Raw genomic sequence first — 27,508 nt, forward strand, 5'->3', positions numbered from 1 at the left:
CAATCTTTCCAAGCATCAGGGTCTTTTCCAATGTGTTGTCTCTTCCCGTCAGGTGGCCAAAGTATTGGAGCTTCAGCTTTAAGCGTCAGTCCTTCCAATGAATATTCAGGGTTGATTTCCTTTAGGATTAACTGGTTTGATCTCTTTACTGTCCAAGGGACTCAAGAGTCTTCTCCATCACCACAATTTGAAAGCATCAGTTCAGTGCTCAGCCTTCTTTATGGTCCAACTCTCACATCTATACATGACTACTGGAAAAACTATAGCTTTGACTATATAGACCTTTGTCAGCAAAGTGATGTCTCTGCTTTTCAATATGCTATCTAGGTTTGTCATAGCTTTCCTTCCAAGGAGCAAGTGTCTTTTATTTGCATGGCTGCAGTCACCATCTGCAGTGATTTTGGAGCTCAAGAAAATAAAGTCTGTCACTGTTTCCATTGTTTCCCCATCTATTTGCTATGAGGTGATGGGACCAGATGCCATAATATTTGCTTTTTTGAATGTTGAGTTTGTCAGCTTTCTTCACTTTAAACCAGTGGTTTTCAGGCTTCAACTTGCAGGCTTATTAAAACAGAGCTGGGCTCTAGCCCCAGTGTTTCAGCTGCAATACACCTTTGCTGGGGCCTAAGATTTGCATTTCTAACAAGTTCCCAGGCAAGGCAAATGCTGCTGGTCTGCAGATCACATTTTGAGGGCCACAGCTTTAAACCCAGAGCAGAGTAGGCTAAGGGCTTTTGAAAAGAGGACGTCATAAGCACAGTCCCTAGCATGGCTGTCATCAAGCTCCCGCCCTATCTCCTTCTGCAAATACCCCAACTTCCAGACACACCTGACCTCTTGTAGTTCCTCCAAACCTCCCCACTATTTCACATGTCTATGTCTTTGTTTTCTTAAACGCAAAACTGTATAAAAAGTAAAATAAGAATTCTGCTACCCAAGAGATGACTGACACTGACATCTGGGTGTGGCCTGGTTAGAATCAATGAGTTGGCAGCAAGTTACTTTGGATCAGAGATCACAAATAAATCTTTCAAGTGCCTGTTTTTAAATGCTCAGGTGTAGAGCAGCAGCACGTTGCCTCAGGAAAGGTGGTACAAGACTTTCGTTCATTCATTTCTTTCATTTCACAAGGACTGCTCTTCTGATGAAGGTTTGCCAATTTTAGGAATCAAATCTCATTCCTGTGTAGCATTTTATAAAACACATTGGAATATGTTGCTTTATTTGTGTTGCTTGCTGAAAGGGGGTCTGTTACTTGTTCAAGGTTTAATAAGTGTAAGTCCAGCCAGAAATCCTGGTCTCCCAGCTCCGGGCTCTCCTCTTCCCACATGCAGAGGTTTTCTACCAAGGTCTCATATCTGTGACCCCCATGTGTTGTCCATTTCCTGAGGTGGTCTCCTGACAATTACAGTCACACCATCTGCCACTTCTAGCAGCTTTTTCTCTTACATGGGTATAACTTCCCCAGCTCTGCCCCTCACAGTCCCCAGCCAAATACCCCAAGGCAGAAACTGCAGGGAGCTCACAACCCTCCCCTCCAAGTCACTCTCTCCTGGTCACCTCTGTGCCCTGTTGCCCAGTCCTCCTCACCCCACCACCCTTTTCCCTCCTTATTTTGAATGGTGGTCACAAAGGAAATAGACTCTTGGATGGTGAAGGGTAGTGGGAAATTATGGAAGCCATCTGGCCCAGGAGATGCTGGAGCTGGAGGCCTCAAAGCTACCCACTTACTCACTGGGTAAACTGGGGCAAGGCTCCTATTTCTTCGTAGGTTCTTGTATCCATTCAAGGTGGATGATAATCAGGTACAACATTGAGAAATTGAGCAGCAGATTTCAGCAACTCTCATTAACAGCCAATGAAAATAGCAAGGTCTCTAAAGCCCAAGGTGAAAGGATAAGCCTCTAATGGGGGAGAGGCTTTGGAGTCACAGGGGAAAAGCCTTGAAGCCGAAGGTAACAGCTGTCCACAAATTCTAAACTCTCCCAAAGTTGTTTGGGCCCAGATTATCTAAGGATATTAAAATCTCATAGATTTCCTCCCTACTTGCACTTGCCCACTCCTTCGCCCTCAGCCTCCTTCCTGCAAACAGAAGAGACAGATAGATACACACACATACACACAGAGATAGCGCCTCCTGAGTGCACACATACATTACTGCTAAAGACCCCTCTTTTAAACCAATGATTCTCAAACTCTTTTATACATGAAAATCACTCCCCTGCTCTTCAGCCACCTCATGGAAAAAAATACTGTCACAGCTGCCTGTGTGTGACCCCAGTGTCTCCTCCACTGACCAGGACAGCTGTGGGCTCAGTGCTCCACCACTGTGGTAGAGTGACCTGCACAGAAGTAGCCATGAGAACTCAAGACACAAGGACCGTGTCTATCCCAAGTTATAGCTTAGTTATCCTCTCCCCATGTCCAGCTTTACTGATTTAAGGTTTAAATCAAAACAGCTTTACTAATTTAAGGTTTAAACAGTCTCTTAGCATATGATACAGCAGTCCTGTGTGTGTGCGCATGCTGAGTCATTTCAGTCATGTCTGACTCTTTGCAACCCTATGGCCCAGAGCCCGCCAGTCTACTCTGTCCGTGGGATTCCCCTATTAAGTTAAATTTACCAATTTTAAGTGTACAATTTAAAGAATTTTGACAAAAGTATACAGTCATGTAAGGACTACTACAATCATATGGAATTATATATCACCCCTCCAAAATTCACCCAGGTATCTGGGTTGCCCTTGGCAACCACCAATCTATGTACATCCTTATAGTTTTGCCTTTTCAAAAAGTCATGGGGTATACAGTGTGTAGTTTTTGTTTTCTGGTTTCTTTCACTAGCATAATGCTTTTGAGAGTCATCTATTTTGTTGCATATAATGATAATCCCTTCTCTTTTCTGAGTAGTATTCCACTGAGTGGATATGCCATAGCTTGTTCATCTGCTCACCAACCGAGAGACACTGGGTTGTTTCCAGCTTGAGACAGTATGAATAGAGCCTCTATAAACATCCCTACCCAGGTGCTTCAGTAAAGCATTTTTACTTTTCTTAGTTTAATAGTTAAGAATAAGATTGCTGGATCATATGATAAGAGTATGCTTAAACCTTAAAAATATCTATCAAACTGTTGTCCCAGGTGGCCATTCCAACCAGCAGTGTATGAGATTTCTATTGCTCTGAATCCCTGCGCACACTTGGTATTGTCAGTTTTTTAAAAGCCAGTCTAGTAGGTAAGTATACAGTGATGGCTCATTATGGTTTTAATTTGCGTTCTTAGTTACTAATGGTGTTGAACGTTCTTTTGTGTGCTTGTTTGTCATCTATACCTTGTCTAATGTGAAGTATCTGTTCAAATCGTTTGCCTCTGTCTTCCTTAGATGGTTTATGTATTCTGGATACAAGCCTCTATCAGATAAGTGTTTTACAAACTGTTTCTCCAAGTCTTTGGCTTTTCTTTTCCTTTTTTGAACAACATCTTTTAAATAACTAAGATTGTTTTAAATGTTCACCCCTGGTATACAGGTAGGGTTACTTCAGAAAGGACCTGCCAACTACTTTTCTGACGTGATTTCCTTTTCTGACAAGAACCATAAACTGAGGGGTTAGGAGGAGATCTGTATCTTGGTTTCAGGAAGACAGTTTGGATTTGTATCAGTTCGCTAGGGCTGCCACAACCAAACACCATAGACTGGGGGGCTTACCAATGTATTTCTTTAAGTTCTGGAAGCTGGAATTCAGGATCCTGGTTTTGGCGCAGCTGGCTTCTCCTGAGGCCTGTCCTTGGTTACGGGTGGCCGCCTTCTCACCGTGTCCTCACAGGGGCTTTTCTCTGTGCATATCCATCCCTGATGTCTCTCCATTCAACCAAGCTTCCACTTCTCATAAAGAAACCAGTCACAAGGGTTAGGGCCCAGTCTAACAGGCTCATTTTAGCTTAATCACATTTTTGAAGGCCCTATATTCAAATATGGCCACATTCTGAGGTATCAGGGATTAGGCTTCAACATAGAAATTTAAGGGGCCAAAATTCAGCCCATAAAGAATTATATGCTCATTTTCGTGGGAACAGACAACAAGGTCCTTAGAAGTTAAACATTGACTCTGACACAATAACTAATTTTCCTGTTCCCATTCTTGCCACCACAAAACTGTTTTCAAAACAGCAGCCAGGATTTCCCTGGTGATCCCGTGGTTAAGAATCCACCCGCCAATGCATTAGACATGGGTTTGATCCCTGTTCAGAAAGGTTCCACATGCTGCAGAGCACCAAAGCCCAGGCACCACAACTGCGGAAGCCTGTGTGCCCGCAGCCTATGCTTCACAAGAGAAGCCACGGTAATGGGAAGCCTGCACGCCTCCAGTAGAGAGCAGCTCCTCTCCTCTGTAACTAGGGAAAGCCTAAACACAGCAGTGATGACCCAGAACAGCCAAAAATTACAAACATTTTTTTAAAGCAGCAGCTATAATTACCCTTAAAATGTTTGTCAAGAGCTTCCCTGGTGGCTCAGCGATAAAGAATCTGTCTGCCAATGCAAGAAACATGGGTTCAATCCCTGATCTGGGAAGATCCCACATACCAAGGAGCAGCTAAGCCCGTGAGCCACAATTATTGAGCTTGTGATCTAGAGCCCGCATGCCACAACTACTGAAGTCCGTGTGCCCTGGAACCCATGTTTCACAACAAGAGAAGCCAGCACTTGCCCCAACTAGAGAAAAGCCTGAGCAGCAACGAAGGCGCAGCACAGCCAAAAATAAACAAATAAAATTATTTTTTTAATGGGTGTCAAATGGGTGTCAAAAGCTCTAATGGCTTCCTATAGTTGGCTGAATGCTGCTGCTGCTAAGTCACGTCAGTTGTGTCCGACTCTGTGCGACCCCGTAGACGGCAGCCCACTAGGCTCCTCCGTCCCTGGGATTCTCCAGGCAAGAACACTGGAGTGGGTTGCCATTTCCTTCTCCAATGCATGAAAGTGAAAAGTGAAAGTGAAGTTGGCTGAATAGTGGACCCCAAAAAATGTCACATCCTAATTCCCAGAACCTGCAAATAAAGTACCTTACATGGTAAAAGGGATGTTGTAGATGTGCTGCAGTTGAGAATCTTGAGATGGATAAATTATCTTGGATTATCTGGGTGGACCCAGTGTAATCACAAGTGTTCTTAGAGGCAAGAGGCAGGAGTGTCAGATTCAGAGAATGATATGATGACAATAGAAGCAAAGTTTAGAGTGATGTAGCCATAAGCCAAGGAATGCCACCCCCAGAATTTCTTTTTTTTTAATCTGGCCATGCTATGCAGCTTGCAGTATCTTAGTTCCCCAATTAGGGATTCTACCAGGCCCCCCTGCAGCAGAAACGTGAAATCACTGGACTGCCAGGGAATTCCCCAAAGTGTCTGATTCAGTATGTCTGAGCAGGACTGAGGTTCTGCACTGCTAACAACCTCTGAGTGATACAGATGCTCTCAATCCCCAAATCATACTGTAAATAGCAAGTGTTTAGAACAGGAAGCTAGATGTTACAAAGTGCTGGGGTCCTAAATCCCACAGCACAGTTCCTACCTGACACCAGCCTATTGCCAACTCAGTTCACCTTTCATCAGTCTCCCTCCAGAATCGGTTCACCCTGCCTTGCCTTAAATTTCAGCTTGAATGTTTCCTGATAGGCCCTGGGCAGACCAGGAGGCCATCAAGTGGTAATGATGAGGCCCTGCTTTAGTTCTGGCTGAGCTGGGCCCCATGCCCCCAGAGCACTGGATTCCTGCCAGCAGTCTCTTCTACACCCTCTGCTAGACTCCAAATTCATCCTTTCCTCCGGTCCTTCTTTTCTTCCTTCCCCTGCCACTGCTTTTTAGTCACTAAAAAGCCCTCACCACCTTCATGGAAAAAGCAAGAGAGTTCCAGAAAAACATCTATTTCTGCTTTATTGACTATGCCAAAGCCTTTGACTGTGTGGATCACAATAAACTGTGGAAAATTCTGAAAGAGATGGGAATATCAGACCACCTGATCTGCCTCTTGAGAAATCTATATGCAGGTCAGGAAACAACAGTTAGAACTGGACATGGAGCAACAGACTGGTTCCAAATAGGAAAAAGAGTACGTCAAGGCTGTATATTGTCACCCTGCTTATTTAACTTATATGCAGAGTACATCATGAGAAACGCTGGGCTGGAAGAAGCACAAGCTGGAATCAAGATTGCCGGGAGAAATATTAATAACCTCAGATATGCAGATGACACCACCCTTATGGCAGAAAGTGAAGAGGAACTAAAAAGCCTCTTGATGAAAGTGAAAGTGGAGAGTGAAAAAGTTGGCTTAAAGCTCAACATTCAGAAAACGAAGTTCATGGCATCCAGTCCCATCACTTCATGGGAAATAGATGGGGAAACAGTGGAAACAGTGTCAGACTTTATTTTTGTGGGCTCCAAAATCACTGCAGATGGTGACTGCAGCCATGAAATTAAAAGATGGTTACTCCTTGGAAGGAAAGTTATGACCAACCTAGATAGCTTATTCAAAAGCAGAGACATTCCTTTGCCAACAAAGGTTCGTCTAGTCAAGGCTATGGTTTTTCCTGTGGTCATGTATGGATGTGAGAGTTGGACTGTGAAGAAGGCTGAGCGCTGAAGAATTGATGCTTTTGAACTGTGGTGTTGGAGAAGACTCTTGAGAGTCCCTTGGACTGCAAGGAGATCCAACCAGTCCATTCTGAAAGAGATCAGCCCTGGTATTTCTTTGGAAGGAATGATGCTAAAGCTGAAACTCCAGTACTTTGGCCACCTCATTCAAAGAGTTGACTCATTGGAAAAGACTCTGATGCTGGGAGGGATTGGGGGCAGGAGGAGAAGGGGACGACAGAGGATGAGATGGCTGGATGGCATCACTGACTTGATGGACGTGAGTCTGAGTGAACTCTGGGAGTTGGTGATGGACAGGGAGGCCTGGTGTGCTGCGATTCATGAGGTCGCAAGAGTTGGACACGACTGAGCAACTGAACTGAACTGAACTGAACTGACCTTCATGGATTTGCCCATCATGTTCTCTCTCTGGGTCCATGGTCTAGGTCAAGTCCAAAACACAAGTAAAGTTCACCAGTTTCAAACAGCAGTGGTGGGCTCCACCACAGCCTCACTAAAGAACCAGGAAGCTGGAGAAAAGCTGATGCTCAATGTGAGCAGAGTCTTGAGGTCTGGGGTAGAAGAAGCAAGGAGAGAACCAAATAGAGTTTGTTGTGGGGACCACTGGCATGAGAGGTTTATAGGAGAAATGAACAGAATGTATTTAGCAAAGGATTTGAAAGCAAAAGACCAGCAATCTAGATCTGTAAACCTTACAGTTAACAAATGATCTTGTGAGGAACACCAAATGTTGAGTGCCAAGGCAACAGATTCCAGACCCATTCCTGGTATCTTCTTATCTTGACCTCTCCAACTGCTTGGCTCGGAGAGCCAGCCCACTCTCCTGAATTCTTGCACTGCTGACATGCAAAAGATTCAAGTCTTATTACAGAATTTGTGCTGGCTGCCCTTTGACATTTATGGCTCAGTGATTGTAGCCTTTAATTTTTCACAATTTTATTTTATATCCATGGTTCATTTTTTCAGGTAGAAGGTAAAGTTTTTCAAGGTCGGACCACGTATCACATGGAATAAGAATACTAATTTAGAAACTGAGCTGACTTTGAACCTAATCTTATTTTGTTTAATCCTTACAGCAGCAAGTGAATCCTTTAATGAGATTTAAGCTATGAAACTTAATGGTAAAATAGAATAGGAAAATTGAAGTGTTTATGGATGAACTATTAATACGCCTATGAAATGCTTTAAAATACTCCAAAAGAAAGAAAGAGAGGAACGCTAGAGGGCTATATAATTAAGAACAGGAAAAGTTGATGGTTGTTTAAGCTGGGACCCAGATTCAAAGGGGGTTCATTGTTCAATCCTCTCCACTTTTTAAATGTGTTTTAAAATTTTTATAATAAAAAGTTCAATAAGAAAAAGGTCACAATGTAATAAATCCGGCAGACAAGCCAAGAACTCTTTGAAATTGACCACCCATCCTCCTTCTGGAGGTTAAAGGGAATTATTTAAATGTCCCACATCCACATACAGATTTGCCTTTTATCACATACTCTAGTCCAGTTGAGTGGTTCTTTTTGGGAGGAGCAGGAGGTGGCAAAATACATATAACATAAAATGTATCATTTTTAAGTGTACTATTCAGTGGCATTCATTACATTTCTAAGATTGCACCATCATATTAGTGGCTCTTAAGTGTTAAACATTAGTGTACAAATGAATTCCTAAGCAGAGTGAGATATGCCTATCCTGGATGTTGGACTTCACAGGCAGATCCAAGCCATTGAAAGGAACTTTCTTCTCAGTATATATACTTTGTTGAAGTACAGTTGACTTACAATGTTTCAGGTACACAGCAAGGTGATTCAGTTATACACATACCATATATTATTTTTGAGATTATTTTCCATTATAAGTTATTACAAGATCTTGACTGTAGTTCCCTGTGCTATACAGTAAACCTTTGTTGCTTGTTGCAGATCTATTGTTTTAATTAGAAGTGTAGCATTCTGTTCATACTAAGTCAAACAAGTGGAATCAAATGTCATATTATACATACTATTTACATATATGTATACAAAAGCTTTTCCACTACACTTGATAAAGTCTTGAGAAACAACAACAACAAAAAAAGAGATGGAGAAATTGGAAAACATAAACTAAATGAAATGGGAGCACTGAATATGAAATAGAAAAAGTGAAAAAAAACTAGATAAAAGTAAAAGATCACCATATAGCCCAGTAGTTTTTAAACATGGCTGATCATTAGAAACATATCTGGAGCTTTGGAGAAACAAAGCAATACCTGAGCATTGGTATTTTTCAAAAATTCCAAGATAATTCTGAAGTGCATCTGGATTTTAAAAAGTGATTACAGGTTTTTCTATTAAATGGTAGTTTTGGTGATATAGAATTCTATTATTTTTCTGCTGACCAATCATGATACAATGGTATTAAATGAGTAATAATTACATAATCAAAAAGTAAAAGATGTTTACCAGTTTTCACAATCAATGGCCAGACAAAAAATAAATGGATAATTACAGTTGCAAGCCATAATGGGAACACGATTAACCTAACAACAAAAACGGTGCTGGTTTAGTCATTAAGTTGTGTCCGACTCTTTGTGACCCCATGGACAGTAGCCCACCAGGCTATTCTGTCCATGGAATTTTCCAGGCAAGAATACTGGAGTGGGTTGCCATTTTCCTTCTCCAGGGGATCATCTCCTCCAAGGGATTGAACCTGGGTCTCCTGCATTGCAGGTGGATTCTTTGCCAACTGAGCCACTAGGGAAAACTCCTTCCCAATTCCTACAATATGAATAATTACACAAAATACGGGGCTGGGAGGGGGGGTGGTCAAGCGGAGTGATGCGGTAAGTGGAAATGTGTTCATGCACATGTTTTCATTTGCCGAGCCAGTCTATGTGTTTTTGTTGGTGCATTAAATCTACTTACATTTAAGGTAATTATCAATATGTATGATCCTATTACCATTTTCTTAATTGTTTTGGGTTTACTTTCTGTAAATCTTTTACTTCCTTGTGTTTCCTGCCCAGACAAATTCCTTCAGCATTTGTTGTAAAGCTTGTTTGGTGGTGCTGAATTCTCTTAACTTTTACTTGTCTGGAAAGTTTTTTATTTCTCCATCAAATCTAAATGAGAGTCTTGCTGGTGATAGCTTACAGTGAATGATGTCGGATTCATGATCTCCAAAGAAGATTTAGCTTTGGGACAAGGGACCAATGTCGATCACTCAAGAACTGTTGTGTAGCACAGTTTTATTAAAGTGAAAAAGGGACAGAGAAAGATTCTGACATAGACATCAAAAGGGGGATGGAGAGTGCCCCCCTCACTAGTCTTATCAAGGCTGTTTATACTTTTGATGCTGTGTAAGGCAATGGCACCCCACTCCAGTACTCTTGCCTGGAAAATCCCATGGACCGAGGGGCCTGGTGGGCTGCAGTCCATGGGGTTGCTAGGAGTCGGACATGACTGAGCAACTTCACTTTCACTTTTCACTTTCATGCGTTGGAGAAGGAAATGGCAACCCACTCCAGAGTTCTTGCCTGGAGAACCCCAGGGACGGGGGAGCCTGGTGGGCTGCCATCTATGGGGTCGCACAGAGTCAGACACGACTGAAGCGACTTAGCAGCATCAGCAGCAGGGCCACCCAAGACAAACATGTGGTCCGCTGGAGAAAGGAATGGCAAACCACTTCAGTATTCTTGCCTTGAGAACCACATGAACAGTATGAAAAGGCAAAAAGACAGGACACTGAAAGATGAACTCCCCAGGTCTGTAGGTGCCCAATATGCTACTGGAGATCAGTGGAGAAATAACTCCAGAAAGAATGAAGGGATGGAGTCAAAGCAAAAACAACACCCAGTTGTGGATGGGACTGGTGATAGAAGCAAGGTCCGATGCTGTAAAGAGCAATATTGCATAGGAACCTGGAATGTCAGGTCCATGAATCAAGGCAAATTGGAAGTGCTCAAACAGGAGATGACAAGAGTGAACATCAATGTTCTAGGAATCAGCGAACCAAGATGGACTGGAATGGGTGAAATTAACTCAGATATCTACTACTGTGGACAGGAATCCCTTAGAAGAAATGGAGTAGCCATCATAGTCAACAAAAGAGTCTGAAATGCAGTACTTGGATGCAATCTCAAAAATGACGAAATGATCTCTATTCATTTCCAAGGCAAACCATCCAATATCACGGTAATCCAAGTCGATGCCCTGACCAGTAACACTGAAGAAACTGAAGTTGAATGGTTCTATGAAGACCTACAAGACCTATTAAAACTAACAACCAAAAACGATGTCCTTTTCATTATAGGGGACTGGAATGCAAAAGTAGGAAGTCAAGAAACACCTGGAGTAATAGGCAAATTTGACCTTGGAGTGCAGAATGAAGCAGGGCAAAGGCTAACAGAGTTTTGCCAAGAGAAGGCACTGGTCATAGCAAACATCCTCTTCCAACAACACAAGAGAAGACTCTACACATGAACATCACCAGATGGTCAACAGCAAAATCAGACTGATTATATTCTTTGCAGCCAAAGATAAAGAAGCTCTATACAGTCAGCAAAAATAAGACTGGGATCTGACTGTGGCTCAGATCATGAGCTCCTTATTGCCAAATTCAGACTTAAATTGAAGAAAGTGGGGAAAACCATTAGACCATTCAGGTATAGCCTAAATCAAATCCCTTATGACTATACAGTGGAAGTGAGAAATAGATTTCAGGGACTAGATCTGATAGGCAGAGTGCCTGATGAACTATGGATGGAGGTTCGTGAGGCAGGGATCAAGACCATTCCCAAGAAAAAGAAATGCAAAAAAGCAAAATGGCTGTCTGAGGTGGTCTTACAAATAGCTGTGAAAAGAAGAGAAGCGAAAAGCAAAGGAGAAAAGGAAAGATATAAGCATCTGAATGCAGAGTTCCAAAGAATAGCAAAGAGAGATAAGAAAGCCTTCCTCAGCGATCAATGCAACATCCATTGGATCATCGAAAAAGCAAGAAAGTTCCAGAAAAAAACATCTACTTTTGCTTTATTGACTATACCAAAGCCTTTGACTGTGTGGATCACAACAAACTGCAAAATTCTGAAAGAGATTGGAATACCAAACCACCTTACCCACCTCTTGAGAAATCTGTGTGCAGCTCAAGAAGCAACTGTTAGAACTGGACATGGAACAATAGACTGATTCCAAATAGGGAAAGGAGTAAGTCAAGGCTGTATATTGTCACCCTGCTTATTTAACTTATATGCAGAGTACCTCATGTGAAATGCTATGCTTGATGAAGCACAAGCTGGAATCAAGATTGCTGGGAGAAATATCAATAACCTCAGATATGCAGATGACACCACTCTTATGGCAGAAAGTGAAGAAGAACTAAAAAGCCTCTTGATGAAAGTGAAAGAGGAGAGTGAAAAAGTTGGCTTAAAGCTCAACATTCAGAAAACAAAAATCATGGCATCCGGTCCCATCACTTCATGGAAAATAGATGGAGAAACAGTGGAAACAGTGACAGACTTTATTTCTTTGGGCTCCAAAATCACCGCAGATGGTGACTGCATCCATGACATTAAAAGACACTTACTCCTTGGGAGAAAAATTATGACCAACCTAGACAGCATATTGAAAAGCAGAGACATTACTTTGCCAACAAAGGTCCATCTAGTCAAGGCTATGGGTTTCCCAATAGTCATGTATGGATATGAGAGTTGGATTATAAAGAAAGCTGAGTGCCAAAGAATTGATACTTTTGAACTGTGGTGTTGGAGAAGACTCTTGAGAGTCCCTTGAACTGCAAGGAGATCCAACTAGTCAATCCTAAAGGAAATCAGCCCTGAATATTCATTGGAAGGACTGATGCTGAAGCTGAAGCTGATGCAAAGAGCTGACTCATTGTAAAAGACCCTGATGCTGGGAAAGATTGAAGGTGGGAGGAGAAGGGGACAACAGAGGATGAGATGGTTAAATGGCATCACTGACTCAATGGACATGAGTTTGAGTAAACTCCAGGAGTTGTTGATGGACAAGGAGGCCTGGCGTGCTGTAGTCCATGGGATCGCAAAGAGTCGGACATGACCGAGTGACTGAACTGACTATGTACTTTTACCAGACCCATTCCCACAACATGCATCTTAAATTAACAAGATTAGAGTTAACAATATAAAGGTCTTACCAGACCCACTCCCACAATATATCTTAAGATAACAAGATTAGCCAGAAGGTTCTTGTTAAGGTGAAACATGTCCTCCAGAAAGATACCTTGTTATATTGACTAAGACAAAGCAATGTAGAAAAAAATGTTTGTCCTTTTCTCCTTGAGAGCCCCAGACCCCTTTCTCCTTCTCAAGGGCTCCGGACCCCTTTCTCCTCCTTGGGCACCCTGTACATCTTATCAACCTACCTAGAAATTGACTCTCTCACTGGATAAAATATTCTTGATTATAGGTTCTTCTCTTTCATCACTTTAAATATATCGTGCCATTCCCTTCTAGCTTGTACAGTTTCTGTTGAGAAATCAGCTGATAATCTGATGGGTATTCCCTTGTATGTTATCTGTTATTTTTCCCTTATTGCTTTTAATATTTTATATTTGTCTTTATTTTTGTCAGTTTGATTATCATGTGTCTTGGTGTGTTCCTCCTTGGGTTTATCCTGTCTGAGACTCTGTGTTTCCTGGACTTATTTGACTATTTTCTTTCCCGTGTTAGAGGAGTTTTCAGCTACTATCTCTTCAAATATTTTCTTGAGTCCTTTCTCTCTCTCTTCTCATTCTGAGACCCCTATAAGGCAAATGTTGGTGCATTTAATGTTGTCTCAGAGGTTTTTTAGGCTGTCTTCATTTTTTTTTCCAGAGAAGGCGATGACACCCCACTCCTGTACTATTGCCTGGAAAATCCCATGGATAGAGGAACCTGGTGGGCTGCAGTCCACAGGGTCGAGAAGAGTCGGACACAACTGAGCGACTTCACTTTCACTTTTCACTTTCATGCATTGGAGAAGGAAATGGCAACCCACTCCAGTGTTCTTGCCTGGAGAATCCCAGGAATGGGAGCGCCTGGTGGGCTGCCGTCTATGGGGTCACACAGAGTCGGACACGACTGAAGCAACTTAGCAGCAGCAGCACTTTTTTTTTTTCATTCATTTTTCTATATTCTGTTTTGCAGCAGTGATTGCCACCATTCTATCCTCCAGGTCATTTATCCATTCTTTTGCCTCAGTTATTCTTTTCTACTGATTCCTCCTAGTATATTGTTCATCTTTGTTTGTTCTTTAGTTCTTCTAGGTCTTTGGTAAACATTTCTTGCATCTTCTCCATTCTGTTTCAGAGATCCTGGATCTTCACTATCATTATTCTGAATTCTTTTTTCTGGAAGGTTGCCTATCTCTACTTCATTTAGTTGTTGTCCTGCGGTTTTATCTCATCCCTTCGTATGGGACATAACTCTCTGCTTTTTCATCCTGACTAACTTTCTGTAATGTAATTTTTGTTCTAGCCTCCACTGTTGGATTGTGGTTCTTCCTGAGTCTTCTGTCTGCCCCCTGGTGGATGAGGCTAAGAGGCTTCTGTAAGCTTCTTGATGGGAGGTTGTTGTTGTTCAGTCGCTCAGTCATGTCCGACTTTGCAACCCCATGGACTGCAGCATGCCAGGCTTCCCTGTCCTTCACCATCTCCCAAAGTATGCTCAAACTCATGTCCTTTGAGTCAGTGATGCCATCCAACCATCTCATCCTCTGTCGTCCCCTTCTCCTCCCACCTTCAATCTTTCCCAGCATCAAGGTCTTTTACAATGAGTCAGCTCTTTGCATCAGGTGGCCAAAGTCAAATTCCCTGGGGGTTCTCAGTCCCTTTGCCAAATCCCCAGGTTGGGAAATCTGTTATGGGCCCTAGAACTTTTGCAATGAGAATTTCTTTGGTATAATTGTTCTCCAGTTTGTGAATTTCCTGCTCAGCAACTCTACAGTGGAGCGAATGGCGACCTCCTCCAAGACGACTTATGCCACATGCTGCACCACCCAGGTCTGCTGCAGCCAGAGCCCCTGTCCACATGGCAGGCCGTTGCTTACCTGTGCCTCTGCAGGAGACCCTCAAACAGTCACAGGCATCTGGCAATCTCAGCCTACATTGCTACTAAAACAACAATCTTCCCATCCATGAATAGGAAGTCCTCACTTCACGGAGTCCCTGCTGTTCACTTCACTGGTCAACTGTCTACTTTGGAGCTGATGCAAGTTTGCGCCACATACCACTCATGGCCACAATTGTCACAACTGACAGGCCACAAGTCTATCAGAACCACTGGAAGACTCTAAAAAAGTACCCCTTCCTGGACCTACAGAAGCCAAATCGCCAGGGTAGAGGGGAACTTTTAAAAGCCAAGAGGGTGAGCCCTGGGAAGGGTGGGACAAGATAAGCTTAGAAAGTTAGGGGCTGGATCACTCAGGGTCTTGAAGTCAACATTAAAGAGCCTGGATTGCATTCTGCTCTAATTTCCTCTTTAATGAGCTACAAGGTACCAAGATATTCTATACTTACCAGCTTGCATATCTTTAAGGCAAACCACTCTATCATTGCCCATTGTTATAGGAGGGCATGGCAACCTACCCCAGTATTCGTGCCTGGAAAATCCCCATGAACAGAGGAGCCTCATGGGCTACAGTCCATGGGGTCACAAAGAGTCGGACATGACTGAGTGACTAAAACATAGTAATAAGCAGTTCAATTCAGTTGCTCAGTCATGTCCAACTCTTTGCGACCCCATGGACTACAGCAAGCTAGGCTTCCTTGTCCATCACCAACTTCCAGAGCCTACTCAAACTCATGTCCACTGAGTTGGTGATGCCATCCAACCATCTCATCCTCTGTCATCCCCTTCTCCTTCTGCCTTCAATCTTTCCCAGCATCAGAGTAATTTTCAATGAGTCAGTTCTTCACATCAGGTGGCCAAAGTGTGGGAGTTTCAATTTCAGCATCAGTCTTTCCAATGAATATTCAGGATTGATTTCCTTTAGGATGAACTGGTTGGATCTCCTTGCTGTCCAAAGGACTCTCAAGAGACTCCTCCAACACCACAGTTCAAAAGCATCAATTCTTCGGCACTAGGCTTTCTTTATTGTCCAACTCTCACATCCATACATTACTACTGGAAAAACCATAGCTTTACTGGATGGACCTTTGTTGGCCAAGCAATGTCTCTGCTTTTTTAATATGCTAGACGTCTAGGTTGGTCATAGCTTTTCTTCCAAGGAGCAAGCGTCTTTTAATTTGATGGCTGCAGTCACCATCTGCAGTGATTTTGGAACCCCAAAAAAATAAAGTCTGACACTATTTCCACTGTTTCCCCATCTATTTTCCAGGAAGTGATGGGACCAGATGCCATGCTCTTCGTTTTCTGAATGTTGAGCTTTAAGCCAACTTTTTCACTCTCCTCTTTCACTTTCATCAACAGGCCCTTTAGTTCCTCTTCACTTTGTGCCATAAGGGTGGTGCCATCTGCATATCTGAGGTTATTGATATTTCTCCCGGCAATCTTGATTCCAGCTTGTGCTTCATCGAGCACAGCATTTCACACGAGGTACTCTGCATATAAGTTAAATAAGCAGGGTGACAAAAAACAGCACTGACTCACTCCTTTCCTGATTTGGAACCAGTCTATTGTTCCATGTCCACTTCTAACATTTGCTTCTTGAGCTGCACACAGATTTCTCAAGAGGTGGGTAAGGTGGTTTGGTATTCCAATCTCTTTCAGAATTTTGCAGTTTGTTGTGATCCACACAGTCAAAGGCTTTGGTATAGTCAATAAAGCAAAAGTAGATGTTTTTCTGGAACTCTCTTACTTTTTCCATGATCCAGAGGATGTTGGCAATTTGATCTCTGGTTCCTCTGCCTTTTCTAAATCCAACTTGAACATCTGGAAATTCACAGTTCATGTACTGTTGAAGCGTGGCTTGGAGAATTTTGAGCATTACTTTGCTAGCGTGCAAGATGAGTGCAATTGTGCAGTAGTTTGAGCATTCTTTGGCATTGCCTTTCTTTGGGATGAAAACCAACTTTTTCCTGTGGTCACTGCTGAGTTTTCCAAATTTGCTGACATACTGAGTGCAGCACTTTCACAGCATCATCTTTTAGGATTTGAAATAGCTCAACTGGCATTCCATCACCTCCACTAGCTTTGTTCATAGTGATGCTTCCTAAGGCCCACTTGACTTCACCTTCCAGGATGTCTGGCTCTGGGTGAGTGATCACACCATCATGATTATCTGGGTCGGGATGATCTTTTTTGTACAGTTCTTCTGTGTATTTTTGCCACCTTTTCTTAATATCTTCTGCTTCTGTTAGGTCCATACCATTCTGTCCTTTATTGAGCCCGTCTTTGCATGAAATGTTCCCTTCGTATCTCTAATTTTCTTGAAAAGATCTCTAGTCTTTCCCATTCTGTTGTTTTCCTCTATTTCTTTGCATTGATCACTATGGAAGGCTTTCTTATCTCTCCTTGCTATTCTTTGGAACTCTGCATTCAGATGCTTATATCTTTCCTTTTCTCCTTTGCTTTTTGCTTCTCTTCTTTTCACAGGTATTTGTAAGATCTCCTCAGACAGCCATTTTGCTTTTTTGCATTTCTTTTTCTTGGGGATGGTCTTGATCCCTGCCCCCTGTACAATGTCATGAACCTCCATCCATAGTCCATCAGGCACTCTGTCTATCAGATATAGTCCCTTAAATTTATTTCTCACTTTCAATGTATAATTGTAAGGGATTTGATTTAGGTCATACCTGAATGGTCTAGTGGTTTTCCGTACTTTCTTCAATTTAAGCCTGAATTTGGCAATAAAGAGTTCATGATCTGAGCCACAGTCAGCTCCTGGTCTTGTTTTTGCTGACTGTATAGAGCTTCTCCATCTTTGGCTGTAAAGAATATAATCAATCTGATTTCGGTGTTGACCATCTGGTGATGTCCATGTGTAGAGTCTTCTCTTGTGTTGTTGGAAGAGGATGTTTGCTATGACCAATGTGTTCTCTTGGCAAAACTCTATTAGCCTTTGCCCTGCTTCATTCTGTACTCCAAGGTCTATTACTCCAGGTGTTTCCTGACTTCCTACTTTTGCATTCTGGTCCCCTATAATGAAAAGGACATCTTTTGGGGACTGTTACCTCTAGAAGGTCTTCTATGTCTTCATAGAACCGTTCAACTTCAGCTTCTTCAGCATTACTGGTCAGGGCATAGACTTGGATTACCATGATATAGAATGGTTTGCCTTGGAAATGAACAGAGATCATTTTGTCATTTTTGAGATTGCATCCAAGTACTGCATTTCAGACTCTCGTTGACTATGATGGCTCCTCCATTTCTTCTAAGGGCTTCTTGCCCACAGAAGTAGATGCAATGGTCATCTGAATTAAATTCACCCATTCCAGTCCGTCTTAGTTCACTGATTCCTAGAACATTGATGTTTACTCTTGCCATCTTCTGTTTGACCACTTCCAATTTGCCTTGATTCATGGACCTAATATTCCAGATTCCTATGCAATATCACTCTTTACAGTGTCGAACTTTACTTCCATCACCAGTCACATCCACAACTAGGTGTTGTTTTTGTTTTGGCTCCATCTCTTCATTCTTTCTGGAGTTATTTCTCCACTAATCTCCAGTAGCATATTGAGCACCTACCGACCTGAGGAGTTCATCTTTCAGTGTCCTATCTTTTTGCCTTTTCATACTGTTCATGGGGTCTCAAGGCAAGAATAGTGAAGTGGTTTGCCATTCCCTTCTCCAGTGGACCACGTTTTGTCAGAACTCTCCACCACGACCCATTTGTCTTGAGTGCCCCTACATGGCATGGCTCATAGTTTCATTGAGTTAGACAAGGCTGTGGTCCATGTGATCAGATTGGATAATTTTCTGTGATTGTGGTTTTCATTCTGTCTACCCACTGATGGAAAAGGATAAGAGGCTTATGGAAGCTTCCTAATGGGACAGACTGACTCAGGGGAAAACTAGGTCTTGTTCTGATGGGCGGCCGTGCTCAGTAAATCTTTAATGGAATGTTATGTTGATGGATGGGGCTGTGTTCCCTCCCTGTTATTTGACCTGAGGCCAAACTATGGTGGAGGTAATGAAGATAATGGTGACCTCCTTCAGAAGGTCCCATGCAGGCACTGCTGCTCTCAGTGCCCCCCACCCTGCAGTGGGCCACCATCGACCCACGCCTCCACCAGAGACATTGGACACTCACAGGCAAGTCTGGGTCAGGCTGTTGTGGGGTCACTGCTCCTTTCTCCTGGGTTCTGGTGTATACAAAGTTTTGTTTGTGCCCTTCATGTGTCTGTTTCCCAGTCCTGTGTAAGTTCTGGTAGCTCTATGTTGGGGTTAATGGCAACCTCCTCCAAGAGGGCTTATGCCATACCCAGGTCTCCTGTACCCAGAGCCCTGTCCCTGCAGCACTCCACTGCTGACTCGTACCTCCATAGGAGACACTCACACACAGTTCTAGCTCAGTCTCTATGGGGTCTCTGGGTCTTGGTGCACACAGGGTTTGTTTGAGCCCTCTGAGCGTCTCTGGCAGATATGGGGTTTGATTCTAAACACGATTTCACCTCTCCTACCATCTTCTTGGGGCTTCCCCTTTGCCCTTGGACATGGGCTATCTCCTCAAAGTTGTTCCAGTGCCATGCAGCCGCTGCTCCAGCACCACACAGCCACCACCCCAGTGCCTACCATTAATAATGACAGAACTAACAATTTGTCGTTTGTTTTGTTTCAGCCTTAAGGCTAAATGCATTCTCCATCACACTGTGGAGCACATGCTCAGAAATGGATTCAGTTTTCAGCCTTTATTGATTATATCTTGACCTTGGATACTGCAGCCAGAAAATAGTAAAGCTCAGGGCTCTGAGCAATATTCATGTATTTGAAACCTGTGATTTAGAGCCATCTCCAGGGTCAGAGTTGGTAGGAACAACCTGGAAGATCAGAGAATAGTTTAAAACTCTTAAGTTAAATAAGTTAATTCTGGCACGTTTTAGCCCCAGTCCATATCCTTGACATGAAACCATTTTGAGAAGTGTAGCTAAATACCCTCTTGCTACTGAGAATAAGGAATGTACTTGTTAGGTAGGTAGAATAGGGAAAAGGAGTCCAAAATGGCAATGGCTAAAAGACAAGGAAGGTCAAAAGAAGGTCTGAGGACCAGAGTGAAGACTTCAGGCAGAACAAACAGCACTACTGGCTAAGCCCAATTTGCATAGGGCAGGCCCAGGTGGAGGAAAAAACATATAAAAGGAGGAGCCAAAGCACTTTCTCTCAGACTCTCTCTCCTGTGTGCGTGCGCTCTTTTCTTTCTCTCTTTCTCTCTCTCTCTCTCACTCTCCTGCTATCTTCTAAATAAAATAGAGCTGTAACACTGATTTGCCTAAGAGCTGTAGCACGGTTTGTCCAAGACCCAAGAGCTGTGACGCGCCGAAGGCTTTAATGTCCATTGCTCCAAATCTTTGTTGTGACGAGACAAAGAACCGAGGAACATACACTCGCGTGACATCTATGGTGCCATGACTTGGATATAACCTGGCTGAAACAATCTCTGCATGGAAGAGGCCAAACACAGCAGGAGTCCACCTCAGTGAAGCTCCGGCGCTAGAAGCAGAAGGCAAAGAGACCCAGCACAGGGCAAGGCCCATAGGCTGGAAACTGGGACAGCGAAAAACGAACTCAGCAGAAAGCTCACGCGGCCCAGTCTCAGATTCCAGAAGACCTCCGGTTAAGGTAAGAGGTCCTTGCTTCTATGGCTGGAGGGACCTTTACAATCTCTCGTTTCTTGTTTCCTCGAACCTCCTGCAAACAGGCGGGTGGCAGAGGCACAACTGAGGGACTCTGGAGAGGCTACTCCTCAGCATGTCCCAAAGGCGCTATCTGTTGAGCCCCAGTAGCTGTTACCCAAGCCGGTGGGGGTTCTTCTGTCCTTTTTCTTCTCTGTGCCAAGGATCAGACCAATGAAACTATGAGCACCAGTCAGATATATAACAAATTTTCCAGCGGGCTATGAAGGGGATTCCTTGGCATGTTTTTCCCACTGCTTTTTCCTCCTGTCTTCAGCTCTCTTCTGGGACTCAAGCCCGGCCAAAACTAATGAAACTCAGGCTCTGATGTCTCATTGCAAAAATTCATTGAGAGACAAAGCGATAAGAGGTAGATTTGTTAGGATCCAGAGAGAAGCCACCCTCCAGGGTGTGAACCATTGCAAGGGCAAGGGCTGCGGCCATGGAGGACTGAAGCGGCCCGCTCCAGCCAGCCCGCCTGTCACAGATAACCATCACGGGGCTGGAGCCAAGGGTGCAACTGGATGTGCCAGGTAGGTCCGAGAATTTCTTGGTTGACACAGAGGCTACCTACTCTGTCTTGGTCTCCTACTCCGGAGACTTCTCCTCCCAAACCTGTACAATTTTGGGTGCTACAGGAAAAGCAACTACTAAAAGATTCACCTGAGCACTTCTTTGTTTCTGGGATGGATAAATATTTTCCCCCAGTTTCTGGTGGTCCCTGAGTGTCCTACCCCCTTATTGGGAAGAGAAATACTCACTAAACTGGGGACCACCCTTGTGATGGGAAGTTTTTCAGCACCTAGAGCTCTACAGCTCTTGGTTACTACTGAAGAACCCATTACACCTTCAATAGAGAGGGACCAAAAACTATGGGAAGACAAAATTAACCCCCAGGTGTGGGACCAGGGGATTCCTGGACGAGCCCACCAAGCTGAACCGGTCATCATTGTCCTCCAAGATCCCACTCGGTTTCCTAACCAGAAACAATATCCTCTCAAAAGAGAGGCTCGGGAGGGACTACAGCCTTTAATAAATAAATTCCTTGCGTGTGGGCTATTGGTCCCCACCAGTTCGCCATGTAACACCCCAATCCTCTCAGTAAAGAAAAAAGACAGAACCTGGCGAATGGTTCAAGATCTCCGGATTATAAATGAAGCTGTAGTCCCCCTCCATCCCACAGTACCCAATCCCTATGTAATCTTGGGAGAAATCCCACCCAGTGACAAGTGGTTTACAGTCTTGGATCTCAAAGATGCATTTTTTTGCATACCACTGGCTAAAGAATCCCAATACCTTTTTGCCTTTGAGTGGGAGGCCCCAGGAGAAAAACACCAACAGATGACTTGGACAGTATTACCTCAGGGGTTCAGAGATAGCCCCCACCTGTTTGGACAGGCCCTTAGCCGGGATCTCCTAGATCTGGACCTGGGACCTAATGGGAAAATATTACAATATGTAGATGACCTACTAATCTGCTCTCCAGATGAGAAAAGTGCCCAACAACATGCAGTTCAGGTTCTAAACTTCTTGGCAGAAAGGGGATATAAAGTCTCCCATGCTAAGGCACAGATGGTCAAGACAAAGGTCACTTACCTGGGAGTTCAGATTACACACGGGTCCAGGAGGCTGTCCTCTGATCGGGTACAAGGAATCCTCCAGTTGCCCTCCCCCACGACTCGAAAACAATTGCGAGCTTTCCTGGGGCTAACTGGTTATTGTAGAATCTGGATACCCAACTATGGTCTAATTGCCCAGCCCTTATATGAAAGCTTAAAGGGACGAGATGGTTCAATCCCACTGATGCGGGGAACTCCTCAAAAGGAGGCAGAGGCTACACTAAAACAGGTCTTAACTCAGGCATCTGCCTTGAGGTTGCCAGACCCAGAAAAAGCATTCCAACTTTATGTCCATGAAAGAGAGGGAATAGCCTTGGGAGTGTTAACTCAAAGGTTGGGATCTGAGCCCCAGCCTGTAGCTTACTTATCCAAGAGGCTCGATCCAACTACCCAAGATTGGGCCCCCTGCCTTCGAAATCTTGCAGCTATTGCAATCATGATAGAAGATGCTTTAAAACTCTCCTTTGGGGGCAAACTAACTATTTTTACCAGCCACCAAGCAAAACAACTCCTAAATGGGAGAGGCCACTTATGGATGTCTGATTAAAGAATCCTCAGATATCAAGTAATGCTGATGGAAAATCCAGGCCTCACTATATCCCCTTGTGAGGTTCTGAACCCAGCCACCCTCCTACCTACCCCCAAGGGCTCTCTCCCGTTTCACTCTTGTCTAGAAACCTTGGACCACTGGACAAAACCCCGAGAGGGATTGTCAGAAGATCCTCTGACCAATCCTGAGGAAATCTGGTACACTGATGGAAGCAGCTTTGTCTTGGATGGAAAAAGAAGAGCCGGGTATGCAGTAGTCTCCAATTTTGAGACCATAGAGGCTAAGCCTCTGCCACCAGGTCAACCAGCTACAACATGCAGTGCCAGTTCAACAAAGATATAAAACTACAGCTGACCACGGAAAATATCACACACCCTTGGACACCACTATAAGGATTCTGAGGATTGAGACTAGCAAGAGGCGGAGGCACAATACCCCTCGCCGCCCCAGTTCAGCAGGAAGTAGCCAGAAAGACCTCGACGCCCCTATTCCCAAAGAATTGGGCCTCCCATCTCTTGAGGGGGGAATGTTAGGTAGGTAGAATAGGGAAAAGGAGTCCAAAATGGTGATGGCTAAAAGACAAGGAAGGTCCGAGGACCAGAGTGAAGACTTCAGGCAGAACAAACAGTACTCCTGGCTAAGCCCAAATTGCATAGGGCAGGCCCAGGTGGAGGAAAAAACATATAAAAGGAGGAGCCAAAGCGCTTTCTCTCAGACTCTCTCTCCTGCTTGTGTGCACTCTTTTCTTTCTCTCTCTTTCTCTCTCTCACTCTCCTGCTATCTTCTAAATAAAATAGAGCTGTAACACTGATTTGCCTAAGAGCTGTAGCACAGTTTGTCCAAGACCCAAGAGCTGTGACGCGCCAAAGGCTTTAATGTCCGTTGCTCCAAATCTTTGTTGTGATGAGACAAAGAACTGAGGAACATACACTTGTGTGACATATTGCAGGCAGCTATTCTTGTCTATGCTGCTGATGGAGTGTCATCTCTTACCAAGAGAGGTCTTAGCCTAAGTCCTAATCATTGTCAGAAAGCATGACACAAGACCAACCATTCTAGAATTAACATTTTTATTTACATTTACACCTCTGATATTTAGTTGGCTCATTTTAAATAATTTCATTCAATAAGTTCTATCATTTAGTTACACAGTGGTTCTCAACTCAGGACAGTTTTGCCTTCAGGGACACTTGGCAATGCCAAGGACATTTTTGGTTCTCACAACTGAGGAAGGGTGGCAGAGGATGCCTTTGGCATCTAGTTAATATCCTATAGTGCACAGGTAAGCCCACAACAAAGAATTATCTAGTCCAAAAGGTAAAGAATACCAAAGCTGAGAATCCTTGAGTTACCTGGAAATGCATTTTAAGATGACTGCATTTTGGAAGGTTCAACAGGAGGTTATATTGCTTAATATTATAGGTTCTCTGAATTCTTTGTTGATGATTTTTTATGGCCATATTTGATAATAGGTTACCACTCTTTGAAGCTTTTCCAGACAAAATATGTTATAGTCATGATTCTGTGTGAAGAATGTTGAGACTTCCACCATCGGCATGTTAGAATTTGTATTGGGCACACCCAAAGTGGTTTTCAGAGAAAAATCTTGGCCCTCCATGTACTTCAGGCACACCGTGGCCTGGTCAATAGCTTTAACTTTCATAAAAGAATGTGCTCTTTATACTCAACTTGGTTCACAGAACCACCTTTATTTTTTTAATATAAATTTATTTATTTTAATTGGATGCTAATTACTTTACAATATTGTATTGGTTTTGCCATACATTGACATGAATCCTCCACAGGTATACATGTGTTCCCCATCCTGAACCCCTCTCCCACCTCCCTGCCCATACCATCCCTCTGGGTCATCCCAGTGCACCAGCCCTGAGCATCCTGTATCACGCATTGAACCTGGACTGGCGATTCGTTTCACATATGATAATATACATGTTTCAATGCCATTCTCCCAAATCATCCCACCCTTGCCCTCTCCCACAGAGTCCAAAAGACTGTTCTATACATCTGTGTCTCTTTTGCTGTCTCACAGGTAGGATCATCATTATCATCTTTCTAAATTCCATATATATGCGTTATTATACTGTATTGGTGTTTTTCTTTCTGGCTTACTTCACTCTGTATAATAGGCTCCAGTTTCATCCACCTCATTAGAACTGATTCAAATGTATACTTTTTAATGGCTAATACTCCATTGTGTATATGTACCACAGCTTTCTTATCCATTCGTCTGCTGGACACAGAACCACCTTTAATCAGCATCACAATCAATACTCAAGTTCTTACCTAAGAACGTCACTGTGGTAGGGCAGCTAGTAACCCAACAAATTTACACTCTCTTCCATAGGGGAGCATCATTACCAGACATGGCCAGTGACTGTCTTTCTCAGCATTTCCACCATCCACCCTTTTGCACCTACACATGGCGTGGTTGTTTGTGCCACTTCTGGGCTGAAATGATTGAGAAGCAGCCCCATCTTCAACTTGTTTTTCCCCATCTGCTGACGGGGAGGAGAGCCAGAAAGTGTATGGAGCCCAAGTCTCTGAGTCACCCTTTGGAGGAAAGCTGCCTACCCTTTAGGAATACCTGTTTGGACTCTACTTAAGCAGAAATACACTCATGGTAAGCCACTGAGATTCTGAAGTTTGTAACAGTAGCTAATGGTATCCAAACTCTTCACCACCTGATTTCTTAATCAGATATAAGAATTACTCTTTGGCCTTCACTGGTGGTCCAGTGGTAAAGAATCTACCTACCAATTCAGGGACCTGGGTTTGATTCCTGGCCTGGGAAAATCCTACATGCTGAGGGACAACTAAGCCTGTGGGCCACAACTACTTAAGCCAGCACCTAGAGCCAGTGCTCTGCAGCAAGAGAAGCCACCACAGTGAGAAGCCCATTCTCCACAACAAAGAGTAGCCCTTGCTCAATGAAATGAGAGAAAGCCCCCACACAGCAACAAAGACCCAGCACAGCCAAAAATAATTAAGTAACATTTTTTAATTAAAAAAAAAACTTTATGGAGGAACACCTGAAGCAAAGGTCAGCAAACAACAGCACATGAACCGAATCAGCCTTCTGCCTGTTTTTGTATACCTACAGTCCACAAGCTAAGAATGGCTTTTAACACATTTAAATGGCTGTGGAAAAAAATGAAAAACTTCCAAATAATATTTTGTGACATATGGAAATTATAAGAAATGCAAATTTCAGTGTTCCGTAACATAATAAAGTCTTATTAGAATCCAACCACACTCATTTGTTCACAGATTCTCTATGGCTGCTTTTGCCCTATGACAGTATTGAGTAGTTGTAATAGAGATCTAGGGCTTTCCTGGTGGCTCAGACAGTAAAGAATCTGCCTGAAATGCAGGAGACCCAGGTTCCATCCCTGGGTCAGGAAGATCCCCTGGAGAAGGGGATGGCTACCCACTCCAGTATTCTTGTCTGGAGAATCCCATGGACAGGGGAGACTGGCGGGCTACAGTCCATGGGGTTGCAAAGAGTCGGACACAACTGAGTGACTAACACAATAGAGACCTAAGGGCCCTAAAGTCTAAAATATTTACTATCTTGCCCTTTACAGACGTTTGTCACCCTCGCTTGAAGGTATGCAAATCACCCATTCATCTAGATATAATGGTACTCTGGCAGGAGAGTTTGGAAATCACCAAGAGATCCTGGAGTTCAAGGTAAGTCTACATTGTTTTAACCGCTCCTATTACGGCTCTCACTGAGCAGTTTCAAGTCATTCTACAAAACTATTTCTGAGCACCCCAGGAGGTGTTTATCTTAGGCCTTGGGGCTAGGAAAGTCTGTGCTACTTCCTTTGTGACAATCCTTGTCTCTGTTCATGCCTGAGGTCCTATTCAGTCTCCCAGTTTCCCTGCCCAAGACACCATTCTAGTTTATGCCCTAGGACCCTGATACTATCCATAGGACCACTGCTGGATGCATGGAATACATACCTACCTCTCTAGTTTTTATCTGCATATCAGGATAATCCATCTGTTTCAAGCTCTTTGGAGTATCTGGATGCTGATTGCCCTCCAATCTGAATTTCTTGCCACCAACTCTGAGATTTTTCCTGCTGGGCCACCTTCTTTTCCTCAGTCTATCCAGTGTACTGGTCATGGCCAACCTTGTTCTGCTCCATCTCTCTGCCAATAAATGCCATGTCTGAGTAAAGCTGAGCTTTGGAGAATGCTCAGAGGCAGGAGAAGGGCAAAAAGATACTTGGGGTCCGCCTGGGTTGAGAACCCCTGTAGGTACCTTCATGGCACTCATGACATTATGTTATATTTGACCTACAGCCCTGTCTTTCTTTGTCTCTCCAGTTCTCAGCAGAGTCTAACTGCATATAGGCATTCAATCAATATTTGTTGAATAAATAAATGAAAAAAGTCCTTTCCTCAGGAAAGACTCAGAGCAAACTGACTTACTAAAGTGAAATAAGGAAAGGTTCAAGAAATTATTAGTAATTCTATTCTTCGCCCCTCCCTTCTTGAAGCTCTGGTATGCCAGTTGGTGAGTGAAGGTCATCATTCCTGAGGCAAAGTACTCCCTTGAAGTTACTCCTGCCTAAGAGGGTTTCAGGTTTGGTCTTTTTGTCTTGTACCAAAAGATACTACATAATGAGGTAGGTGGAATCACTGCCATAAAAGCCTGGGACTAATCAAATAACATACTCTTAGTGTATATACTCTCTGCAGTTTTCTGAGTATCTTTGATATTTATCTCTTTGACTCACAGTCCTGATGTGATTGCTCTCAAGGTGTCCTGTCTTAAGTATATTAACAGATTCTCCAAATGATTTGAATTTATGTTTATCTTAAGACAGATTCCCAGGGCCCACCCCCAGACATATATAAGCATTTCTTCATAAAGATTCTTGGA

At 43.4% G+C, this 27,508-nt stretch overlaps 1 long non-coding RNA gene across 1 annotated transcript in view; it reads left to right on the plus strand.

Annotated features, from left to right (window-relative positions):
* LOC139185726 (uncharacterized) overlaps positions 1 to 27,477 on the plus strand; it is a 58,267-nt gene extending 30,790 nt beyond the window's left edge. The window contains exons 2-3 of the long non-coding RNA XR_011569206.1: positions 24,959 to 25,234; positions 26,199 to 27,477. This is a non-coding gene — a long non-coding RNA (uncharacterized lncRNA). The remainder of the gene's footprint in view (positions 1 to 24,958; positions 25,235 to 26,198) is intronic.
* Positions 27,478 to 27,508: the final 31 nt, after the last annotated feature.

This window comes from Bos indicus, chromosome 11 (genome assembly GCF_029378745.1).
Source record: "Bos indicus isolate NIAB-ARS_2022 breed Sahiwal x Tharparkar chromosome 11, NIAB-ARS_B.indTharparkar_mat_pri_1.0, whole genome shotgun sequence".
NCBI lineage: Eukaryota > Metazoa > Chordata > Mammalia > Artiodactyla > Bovidae > Bos > Bos indicus.